Below are 8,912 nucleotides of genomic sequence, written 5' to 3'. Positions count from 1 at the left end.
GCTCTGCAACTTAGCTGGCTGCTTCTTGCTCTGACTGAGAGCTGCTGGGAGCGGGGGGCGGGGCTTGTTGCATGTGCCCGCCCCCTGGGCTCTTTACTGCCGGAGCTCCGCTCCTGTGTGCTCCTGCAGGAAATGATCCCTGGGGGCACTGATGGTCTCTCTTGGAGTCAGCATTGGAGCGGCCCATCAATGGCTGTTATCGACGACAGTGGAAGGAATTGTCTGGGTTCAAAGGCAGTGACTCGTATTCTGAGCCTGAGCCTGCTCCGGTGGGGAGGGCGGGATAGAAGGTGAGCAAATAAATTTTGCTCTGTTGAACCAAGTGTGAAGCCTCGTTCCCACTGCAGTGGTTCTGCCATAGGAAGAGCCAGTTCCATGGGAGGAAGGCGTCAAACTTTCCTGAGCAGCATGAGAGATGCAGGCCAGTGCACCTCATTGGGAAGGGTTGCCGACCTCCAGGTGGGTAAAACAACAAATATATACACTGCAAAAACCTTTTTTATGTTAAACTATATGTTCCATCTTATAAAGTGCATTGTGTATCATTCATAATATTCTAAAACAGGTATCTATTCATCACATGCAATATCAACAACAATAATCAGTTTGTACAATCCTGTCTTTCTCAAGTGCTCCGTCTATGAATGTCAGCTGCTTGATGGGCCTTTTGTAGGACCAGCAACAAACATCAATTTAAACTTCAATGCAACCACAAAAGGAAACTTCCCCCTTTAGAAGACTTTCAAGCCAGGAGAAGTGGTTGTACAATTCTAGAAACTCTCGTTAGGGGTTGATTGTGTAAAAAGGATGTCAATTGACTGGTAGCTATTAGATTGTACAAACAGATTGTTATTGCATGTAATGAATATATACCTGTTTTAGAATATTATGAATAATACACGTTGCACTTTCTAAGATGGAACATTTGGAACACTTTAACTTATATAAAAAAAGGTTTCTGCAGTGTATATATTTGTTGTTTGACTCTTCTAACACTGCAGCTCGAGTTTCCAGGTGGGGGCTGGAGATCGACTGGGATTCCAATTGACCTTCAGGGGACAGAGATCAGTTCCCCTGGAACAAACAGCCACTTTGGAAGGTGGGCTCTGTGGCCATTGGACCCCACTGAGGCCCCTCCCCTCTCCAAACCCCACCCTTCTCAGGCTCCACCCCCCAATTCTCCAGGTATTTCCCAACGCAGAGCTGGTAACCCTGCTGTTATGTAGTGAGCCAGAACAGTACCTGGATACTGGCTAAGCTTGTTTCACCGGCACAGTAGATAGCCAAGATCCTGGAATGGACCTATAGAGTAGGAGTTGTAATGTAAATAGCCTATCACGGGGAGTGTGTGTGTGTTGGGTGGGGTGTTTTGCACGCATATAAACAGGGCTCCAGCCCTGCTAGTCTTGTCTTAGAGTCTTGTCTTAAGCTGAAATCACTAATAAACACTGAGCTGATCACTATACGCGTCTCGAACCCAGTACCTTATACCTGCCTTGAGGAAATGCAATCAATGGGGTGACTGGGTGGGAGCAGCCAGGGCTATTTTTGGGCAGGAACGCACAGGAACGGAGTTCCGGCTGGCTCCCGAGTTGGCCACGCCCAGCAGGAGCTCATTAGCATAACAGGCCACACCCAACAGCAGAAACTCATTGGAATTGGCTACATCAGGGGTGTGTGGCCTAACATGCAAAGGCGTTCCTGCTACAACCTCCCCCCCCCCCGGGTTTTGACAACAAACAAGGTAAACAGAATAAGAAGCAAAAGGTGGGTGTGGCTGGGCGAGCACACTTCTGGTAACATGGGGGTGCGGCCTAATGTGCTAATTAGCTGTGCTGTCAGGGGTGTGGCCCACTATGCTAATGATTTCCTGCTGTTGGGTGTGCTAATGAGTTCCTGCTGGGCTTTTTCTACAAAAAGAGCCCTGGGAGAAGCGCTGCTGCGTTACGCATCCAGAGTCTGCTCAGCAGACGTTCTGTTTAGAGGAGGTGCCTCTCCCTCCTGCAGGACCTGAACGCAGAGCTCCAGCCCAGGGTAGAGAGGATGAGATTAAGCATGCATGGCAAAGGATGATGGCAAACTGGACCCTTGGCCGTGCAGGAGGGCTGCCGCCGAAAACACTGTAGGAAACGGACTCGTTTAGAAGGGTCCTTTTTTTCCATTCATGAGCCCTAGTAGTGAGAGAATGAAAGCAAAGTGAGGAGGGAACCCAGGCCAGGCTTGTTCTGTATTTTCCAGTGATGGCATCCCATCCCTAACCTGGCTAAAGTAAAGGTAAAGGTTCCCTTGCTCGAAAGCCAGTCGAATCCGACTCTAGGGTTGCGGTGCTCATCTCCGTTTCCAAGCTGAGCTGTCCGAAGACGTTTCCGTGGTCATGTGGCCGGCACGACTAAACACCGAGGCGCATGGAACGCTGTTCCCTTCCCACCGAAGTGGTCCCTATTTATCTACTTGCAATTTCTTGCTTTTCAATTCCTAGACTGGCAGGAGCTGGAACTAGAGACGGGAGCTCACTCCGTCATGCGGCACACCCGGGTCTCGAACTGCTGAACTACTGACCTTCCACAGCCTGCAGTTCAGCGTCTTAACCACTTGAGCCACCGCAGCTCCTCCTAAGCTGGCTAGCCTGTTATTATATAGCAGGGTCAGCCCTGGCCAGGAATACCAGGGTTGCAACCACAAACCACTGCTGAACATCTCTGGCCTTGAAAGCCCCACGAGGTCACCATAAGCCAGTTGTAACTTGAGGGGGGGGGGAATAACGCAGCAACTTCTGATATCTGTGTTGCTGATGTTTTCCCTCTGCTGTGTCTTTCGGAGGAGCATCTTCAGGTGCCTTTTAACAATCCCAGAACAAGGAACCACTTTGACTTGGTGGGGAAAAAATCAACTTATCTCAAGATGGTCAAAAGATAAACAAGAGGGTATTTATGCAAGCCAAACTGAATTAGATAAGATTTGGATGGGCACGAAAGTAAAATTTATTTAAAAAGCTTATAATTTCTGGCTAGAGTGGAAAATGATAGATGAACAGGTAAAACCATCAATGATAGCATGGGCACAAGATATAGGCTACAATTTAAGTTTTGAACAATGGGACAAAATTTGGACAAGAAATATAAAGTTTGTAAGAACAAGTGCCTTTAAAGAAAATATTATAAAGATGTTTTATAGGTGGCATAGTTCTCCGGCTAGACTAAATAAATTCAATGGGAAAATAGGGAAAAACTGTTGGAAATGTAACCATAGTACTGGTACTTTCTACCACAGGTGGTGGTTATGTAGTAAAACAAAAAAAATATTGGGCGATGGTGAAAGAAATTATGGACAAAATAATAGGTAAAAACTTTTCTTTAACCCCAGAATGTTGTTTGTTGAATGTGATACCTGATACATACAAGAAAAAAGAGATATATTTAATTATGCATATTTTAACAGCAGCAAGAATTGTATTTGCCAAGAGATGGAGGGAGAGTGTTATCCCTTCTAAAGATGAAATTATTATTAAACTGTTTCATATTGCAGAAATGGAGAACTTAACCTGTATTACTTAAGAAAGAAATGTGGAAAATTATGAAAAGTATTGGTTAAGGTTTTATAACTGGTTGAAAGAGTCAAAGTTTGGTTTAATTAATGAATAAGGCTTACTTTATTTTCCGAGTGCCAAATGTGGAGTTATCTATTTAAAGTTGTGGAAGATTTCTGCTAATATGTAAATGTATAAAGAGGAAATGTTTTTCCTTTTTTTGTTTGCAGATATGGAAAAATCCAATAAATAAAAAACAAAACAAAACAATCCCAGTAAGCAGAAGTTACTAAAATTGCCAGTCTTCATGTTTCCACACCTCCACCTAGTTGAATCTCTGGCCGGGGAGTGGATGCCTCTTGACATATGTGTCCTTCCATGGGTGAAACACTTCAGGATGGCACAGTTTGTTATGAGCAAGCACACGGTAGGAAGCTCACCTTTGCCTAACCCAGCAGGCTGATTCTCCTCCTGTCAAAAGCCCTTTGCCAGCTGTTTTTAGCTCATTTGTTTGCCTCCCAGATAGTCTCACAGTCTTGGAATAAAGCCACAGGGGGAAGAAAATAGTCTGGGGGAAGGGAGAATCCTCCCCCCTTAATTCTACCCCCACCCCAAGTTTGCATTACCTCTGAAAATGCAAAGATAAGGGGAAAAAATATTTTGCTAATTTGAGAAAATATCTGCCAAGGTCAACAAGTCGCCCTTTCTGCAGGGGCCGACCCTGCTGGCTCACACGCCATGCGGCTGGCGCAGCTCATGTCTGAAGCTGTTAAGGATAACTCTATTCTGGGACCATTATTTTTGCTAGAGCATCCTTTCAGCGAAAGCAGACGCATGGCTTTTGAACCAGGGCAGGGCAGGCTGCTCTAGAGAACATAGTGTGAAGGCACAGAATGATCTTCAGCAGTGTGACACGACAGGGTAGCCACTCGGGTAGCAATCCTTGATGGACTGCATGTTTACAATACGGCTGCCAAGTCTGGGATGGGAAGTACCTTGAGATTTTGGGGGTGGAGCCTGGAGAAGGTGGGGTTTGAGGAGGGGAGGGACTTCAATAGGCATACTGCCACAGAGTCTGCACGCCAAAGCAGCCATTTTCTCCAGGTGAAATTATCTCTGCTGTAATCAGGGGTCGTTTCGTAGAAAAAGAGCTAGGGGGACTCATTAGCATAACTCATTAGCATATGCCACACCCCCTGACATCACCGGAAGTGTGTCATAAGGCCACACACCCCGCCCCCAACGGTCCCAGCCGCCGGCGGCCTTGCAGCTCCACTGCCGAGCCCCATGAGGGGCTCAGCGGTGGACCTGCAAGGCCGGCAGGAGTGCAAGGAAGCCCCACAAAGGCCCTCCCTGGCCCCAGGCAGGCACGGGTGGGGAGAGGCAGGGAGGAAGCAACTTACCCTCCCTCTTCTCCTGCCTCCTCCTGGCTGAATGAGGGCCGGAAGCGGGGCGGCTGGAAGCAGGGGGCGGGGCTTCGTCATGTGCCCCGCCCCCGTACCTCACCCGGGGGAACTGCGATCCCCCGCGATCCCCCCCGAAATGACCTCTGGTTGTAATCCCAGGAGATCTCCAGCCCCCACCTGGAGGATGGCAACCCTGGTCTACAAATAGGCCTTTGTTCTCACCTGTGCCATGCCATGCGCCACATACATGAAGCTACCTTCTAGGGCATCGGCGCTTGGTCGGTCAAGGTCAATCTCGTCCGCTCTGACCGGCAGCAGTGGAGGCCTTTCAAATCACTTGTGACCAGATCTTTCTTACTGGAGATGCCAGAGACTCGGCTAGGGACTTAGGCGTGCAAAGCAGATGCTCTGCCACTAGGGTTGCTAACCCCCAGGCGGTGGCTGGAGATCTCCTGGGATGACGACTGATCTCCAGGCGACAGAGATCGGATCACCTGGAGAAAATGGCCGCTTTGGAAGGCAGACTCGGGCCTCCCCCCCCCCCCCCGGTTGAAGTCCCTCCTCTCCCCAGACTCCGCCCTCCCCATCTCCCAACCCAGAAGGAGGAGGAGGAGATTGGATTTGTACCCCGCCCTTCACTACCTGAGGGAGTCTCAGAGCGGCTTACAATCTCCTTTCCCTTCCTCTCCTCACAACAGACACCCTGTGAGGTAGGTGGGGCTGAGAGAGCTCTTGACAGAAACTGCCCTTGAGAGAACAGCTCTGAAAGAATTTATGACTGACCCAAGGTCACTCCGAATTGCAGGCTCATGGACATATAGAAGAAGAAGAAGAGATTGGATTTATACCCCACCCTTCAGTACCGAAAGGTGTCTCAGAGCGGCTTCCAAACTCCTTTCCCTTCCCCTCCCCACAACAGACACCCTGTGAGGTAGGTGGGGCTGAGATAACTCTTGACAGAAACGGCTCTCTTTCAAGGACAGCTCTTATCAGAGCTATGGCTTGCCCAAGGTCATCCAGCCAGGTGCAAGTGGAGGAGTGGGGAATCAAACCCGGTTCTCCCAGATTAGAGTCCGCGCACTTAACCACTACACCAAACTGGCTCTTGTTCATATAGGCTAATATGAACAAAATATATACCATGAGATGGCAACAAATATGCATAGGCCCTTCTTTAAATTTACTTATCAATAATGTAATGGTGCTCAATGGAATTTATATCACATGCAATCCTTGTTATTTGTATCAATACAAGTGCTACAAAAGACGATACTGTCTACTTCTTACAACAACCCATTGAAACAAACAACAGCATGTTCTATTACACAATGCAGCATGTGACAGATTCTTACGGGGTCCTGGTTTGCTTTCGGCCCGTTTCTTTGTCTTTCTCAAAGAATCCTCACTGCACGTTGTTGTAAGAAGTAGAGAATATTGTCTTTTGTAGTACTTGTATTGATACAAATGACAAGGATTGCATGTGATGTAAGTTCTACTGAGCACCATTACATTATTGATAAGTAAATTTAAAGAAGACTCTATGCATAGTTTGTTGCCATTGCATAACCAGTGTTCCCTCTAAGCTGAGTTAGTGTGAGCTAGCTCACAGTTTTTTAGTCTCCAGCTTACAGATTTTCATCTTAGCTCAGGAAGGATGGCTCCAGAGGAAACTAATTTATGCAGTAGCCAAATCGCTCGCTCACAACTTTAATGCCAGTAGCTCACAAAGTAGAGTTTTTGCTCACAAGACTCCACAGCTTAGTGGGAGCATTGCTCATGACCCAAGGTCGCAGCAGCAGCTGCAAGTGGAGGAGTGGGGAATCAAAACCCCTTTCTCCCAGATTAGAGTCAGAGCTCATGTTTCTAATTTTAACGAATGTAATTAATGTTATGTAACCATCGGAGTGTTATGAATTTTCTGATCTCGGATCGTAATAAACTAAACTCGACTTGACGAGTCCACGCTCAGTCTTAACCACTACACCAAACTGGCTCCCCACAGCAGGCCACAGCTCCCCACGATTGACACTCGTAGTTAACAGCACATTTGCAAAGAATAAGATTTCCAGGCAGCCTGGCGGGCTGATTTCAATAGTAGAGACAATGAAGAACTAGTGTGCAGGTAATCAATCAATTAATCTAATTTATTGCGGCAGGAGCCAGTAAAACAGTACAATTCTGATATAAAAGGGATTAAAACAGTAATAACCTGGGAATAATATAAAACATTAACAGGAGAGAGTTAATAACATTAGTAAAGTAAAATAGTGTTAATAAAAGAAGCATGCAATTTTTTCAGCTAAAATAAGTTTACGTTTGCTAATAGCTAAGCAACAAAATTTTGCCACAGCATAAGTCACTGAGCTCTGAACATCTTCTAAGAGGAATTTACGAAGGACTTCTGGCCTAAAGTCAAGATAAGACTGCAGAGGGCTAAATCTAGACAGAAGGGGTAGTATACGATGCTCTCGTTCATCCTGATAGAATCTGCAGAAGAGGAGGACATGAGTAACTGATTCCACCATATTAGCCATGCGTGGGCATCTACGTTCAAAAGAAAGCACTCCACGTGAATGCTCATATAGCCCAGGGACTTTCACGACAGACGGGGAATTCGCCAGTGCCCCACTGGCACACACCGACTGCGCCTGCTTGCCCTTTGCCACCCATTTTTGTAAAAGGACTGCCCTGCGCTGAGGCCACGCAGAGCCACTCACGTGGAACAGCTCAACGTGGGCCTGGTAGGTGGAGGCGGCCCGAGGGACCACGGGGATAAAATGAACTAAATAGATCAAGGGAGGTGTCACTAGCTACCCCTCCTCTGGCCCTTGGGGGGATATCACATCGTTTGCCCTCCCCCTGAAGGCCCCCCCAGCCAAAACTAGCAGATTAGCCAGTCCTCTCCCACCTTGGGATAGAGCACACAATCTACTTTCTGTCACATTAAGGAACAGCTGACCTTTGCTCAAGCCAAGAAGACGGGAGTCAGACTGCTGAAAGCGCAGCGAATGGAGAAGAGGTGCCTGCCAAAACCGGAGGGGAGAGACAGAGATCTTGCTGTTTTCTTCCAATTAGGATCAGGAAATTAAAAGGCTCTTTGAAATAGGGTTACTAACCTCCAGGTAATGGCTGGAGGGCTCCCGGAATGACAACTGGTGTCCCGGTCACAAAGATTGGTTCCCCTGGAGAAAATGGCTGCTTTGGAAGGTGGACTCTCTGTGGCATTGTACCCTGGCCCTTAACTACGGTGGGGCCATTCAGGGCTCTGCCCCCTTTCTTAAAGGGACAGCCCCACAAGATCCCCCCCAAACCCCTTTTTTCTTGCCTTTTAAAAACATTTAAAACATTCCTTTAAAAAGGTGTTAGACCCAGGTCCCCTTAAAAAATTTAAAGCCTCCCAGGGGGGGAAATCCTAGCATTGGGGGCCTGATTGTGCCCTGTTGAGGTCCCTCCCCTCCCCAAATCCCACCCTCCTGTCTGTCCGATCCCCACAACTTGCAATCAATACACGTTTGTAGCAAAGTAGTATTTTATTGAAGCCATGATGGAACAGGAACACGTTCACTGTTTAGAATAACTGGGGAAGGTTCAAACAGGGGATAGTAAAGCAAATTCAAACCGAAAATAACCAATGGACTTGGTTCCCGCTCGCGCGGGTCGACTCTCAGATTCGCGCCCCTAGTCTGAGAAGCAACGGTTTCTTAAAAGAGAACAATTAAATGTTCTCACACTCTAGCTCATTATAGACTAAGCGAAGCTGTCTCCTCTCTGCACCTGTGACCTTGCAGATAAGCATAACTCATTTGCATATGCCACACCCCCTGGCATCACCGGAAGTGTGTCAGAAGGCAACACCCACCGCTCAGGCTCCACTGGACTGTTTTGGATTGCTAGCTGGGGGGGGGACGCCGCCGCACAGATCTGCCCTCACACAGATCTGTGCAGAAAGAGAGAGAGAGAAGGAAAGAAGGAGGGAAAGA

At 47.6% G+C, this 8,912-nt stretch overlaps 1 protein-coding gene across 1 annotated transcript in view; it reads right to left on the bottom strand.

Moving 5' to 3' along the window:
- The window catches only part of MREG (melanoregulin), a 29,897-nt gene that overhangs the window by 1,645 nt on the left and 19,340 nt on the right, over positions 1-8,912 (bottom strand). The gene's annotated exons all lie outside the window — the stretch shown is intronic.

Source organism: Gekko japonicus, unplaced genomic scaffold (genome assembly GCF_001447785.1).
Source record: "Gekko japonicus isolate JY-2015 unplaced genomic scaffold, Gekko_japonicus_V1.1 scaffold2853, whole genome shotgun sequence".
Classification (NCBI taxonomy): Eukaryota; Metazoa; Chordata; class Lepidosauria; order Squamata; family Gekkonidae; genus Gekko; species Gekko japonicus.
The sequence above is the reverse complement of the archived record's forward strand: the minus strand, read 5'-3'. Positions and strand labels throughout refer to the sequence as shown.